Here is a 3,183-nt window from a genome sequence, read left to right as displayed (position 1 = left end):
TCTCATACATACACACTCACACACAAAATAGAGAGTGAAGCTTTTTTGCTGTTGTTACGTCAATACCGGAAGTTGACATTGAGGAACCTTTTTAAAGAAGTGAATCTTAAATATAAAGCAATATTATTTATTTTTAATTAAAAAAATCAAATGAAGAGCCTAAGATTTATCGGAGGTCAAATTATTCACGCATCACAAGTAAGGAAGCATTTGGTGAAGTCGATTTCACGTGAAAAGCGATTACACACACATCTCTGCTTTTATATATAGTATAGATTATTATTATTTTTATATCCGTGAATCATTTGCATACTTAATATCACTCTTAGATTTCTTGTTAAATGAATCATTGATAAGATTCAGTAAGAAGAGGTGTTGAAATTCCACCGACTGTGTTCTTCTGTTCCGTGGTCAATTATATAAGTACCAATTGAGTACTAGTATTCGACTAGTCCTTCCACCAAATTTTCTGGTCCTGTGCCTACAATTGAAAGCCTATGTTTGTTTCAAATTTTGGCATGAGACCAACAGTTTCGGAGGAGGAGCTGCATGATTTGATCGACCCCACTGCTCACCCGGTCTTGTATTTATCGACCCCGAACGGCAATTGATCTCAGTATAAATAGACGGAAAAAATGCCACTAAGCATTTTGCCCGGCGTGCTAAAGATAGTACCAACTCATTGCTTTGTTGAAAGGATATATTGAAAGTAAGTCTGGTGCGAGGTCCAGGAAGAAAAGGCAATGTTGCTGCATCACCTGAAATTGTCTTTTAGATTGTAATTGAAGCGCAAGAGTGGCCTTCAAACTGACCTTCTTGTTGGGAATTGGCCAAAGACAAGTAGCGTCCGAATTCTGATATCCCTCATACGTGAGAGATAACCTTTCAATCTAAGGTGTATTTTGATGAGGATAGCTTCAATACCTTAAATGTTGCATCTTGTTCGTACCTCACTGTTACGAACATGGTTTTATGTTGGAGATAGTACTCAAGTATCACATACGAAGAGTATCAAGCTGGTTGATGTGCATGTTCAGTTCGTCGGCGAATAAACTGTCAACCACACCGAGCTTGCTTGTTGACAAAGCTGATTGTTGGACATGTGTGTGTGTGTGTGTATGTGCACTCGCGTGTATGCGTGTGTATGTGACTTGTGTCTGTCTTTGCCCCGTCTCCAGCGATGGCAAGCGATGTTGCTTGTGTGTTTATAACCCTGTAACTTAAAGATTCGGCGAAAGCGACCAAGAGATCAGGATACGGGGACCGATTTACTTGGCTAAAATTTGTCAAGCCGGTGCTCCAGCATGACTGCAGTCTAATGATTGAAAAAAAGTAAAAAAAGAATAAAAGGAAGTTGATTTGATCTCAGACTGTTGCTGTGAATATGAATCATTTACATGTTAGTAGATCCTTTTCACACGTCTAAACAGGTAAGGTAGAAAGAAAAAATCTAATTTCGCTCTTCACTTATTTTATGAGTACCTCGTTTCTTTCATTTATTGACATTGTCACTCATATTCAATGCATCCTTCTCTTTAAAAGTTATTCGCGACATAGCGAAAAGAAAACAGAGGAACACATGAATGAATCTAATTAGGATACACAACTTCGCAGGCGACAAATTTGTAGCTTCACTTGCATACCGTGGAATCCATACTATCTGTCACGTATGAATATATAAAATGAAATATAACACTTTAAATACAGCCTCTGCTCTAAATGCAGCACAGTTCTATATTTAAGAGATGAGGAAATATGTACATTATTTATATTTACATTTGACGGATATTTGTCCACATCTGGTTTCTGGTTAACACAACGTTTCGGCTGATATACACTTCAGCCTTCATCAGGTGTCTTGGGAAAATTGCCCACGGGCATATGATATACTGGTTAAGAGCGCGGGCTAGTAACCCCAACATTCCGAGTTCGACTCCTGGCAGTAACCTGAATAATAATAACAACAACAACATCGAAACATACCTCAGGAATGAGAACCCAGGTTCGAAATTTCCCCGAGACACCTGATGAAGGCTGGAGGATATACAGCCAAAACGTTGTGTTAACAGCAAGCAAGATGAGGTCAAATATACGTCAAATGTAAATAATTTAAATGCAGTATCTGTGAATGAAATGTACGATTTAAAAAAGAAAAATTAGTAAAAGTGAAAAATAACGCTAATTCAGCAATGTTTACTGTGAAATATAAGCGAACAAGTAACGACCTGTCAAACACGTTAGAATACTCCCAAATAGTCTCCCTTGGTTTCAGAGAAGTCGATTAATAGATCTCAGTTTTAATACATACAGCAGATTGTGGAAATTGTAAAGATAATTTATGATGAATACATTGTATAATAGTTCCCATAATAAAATGTTTATTTTTTCCTTCTTTTCTCAGGACGAAATGTTTATCATAATAATTGCTTCTTCAGGCAGAGGTTTCATTTAATCTAGCGGTACCGTAAGTAAAGAGGAAAAAATTAAATACATGAACACAGAAAACAGTAAGCAAAAAGATGCCTATAAAAGTTATCTCAGTTAATTAATCATTGCGCCAACTAAATGTATTCCATTATTAATTTATTTCGCGATAGGGAGCTTAGAGCATGTTAATTCCTGTATTCCTTTTACAACAATGTATTCGTTGATATTTATTCTTTCTCATTATATGTAACTTGTTCTAATTTCTTTCGTGTTTCACAAATTTTTTCTATGTATCTCATTATTTCCGTGTCTATCTCACCTACACACAAGGTTGCTCACACAAGCATATATAATATTGAAACACTCTCAGTGGTACGGTCTCTCTAGGAGTCCCGCGATATATATGTCTTCATGTATTTAGGTGCGTATGTATGTGTATGTGTATGTGCATGTTTATACACACACACACACTCACACATATTTATATAAATATGAATGTGTATATATATATATATATGTATATATATGTTTATACATATAGGTATATACTCTTTTTTACTTGTTTCAGTCATTTGACTGCGGCCATGCTGGAGTACCGCCTTTAGTCGAGCAAACCGACCCCAGGACTTGTTCTTTGTAAGCCCAGTACTTATTCTATCGGCCTATTTGGTCAAACCGCTGGATTACGGGGACGTAAACACGCCACCATCAGTTGTCAAGAGAGGTTGTGGTGGTGGTGGGGGGCAACACAGACAC

The sequence above is a fragment of the Octopus bimaculoides genome, chromosome 21 (assembly GCF_001194135.2).
Source record: "Octopus bimaculoides isolate UCB-OBI-ISO-001 chromosome 21, ASM119413v2, whole genome shotgun sequence".
Classification (NCBI taxonomy): Eukaryota; Metazoa; Mollusca; class Cephalopoda; order Octopoda; family Octopodidae; genus Octopus; species Octopus bimaculoides.
The sequence above is the reverse complement of the archived record's forward strand: the minus strand, read 5'-3'. Positions refer to the sequence as shown.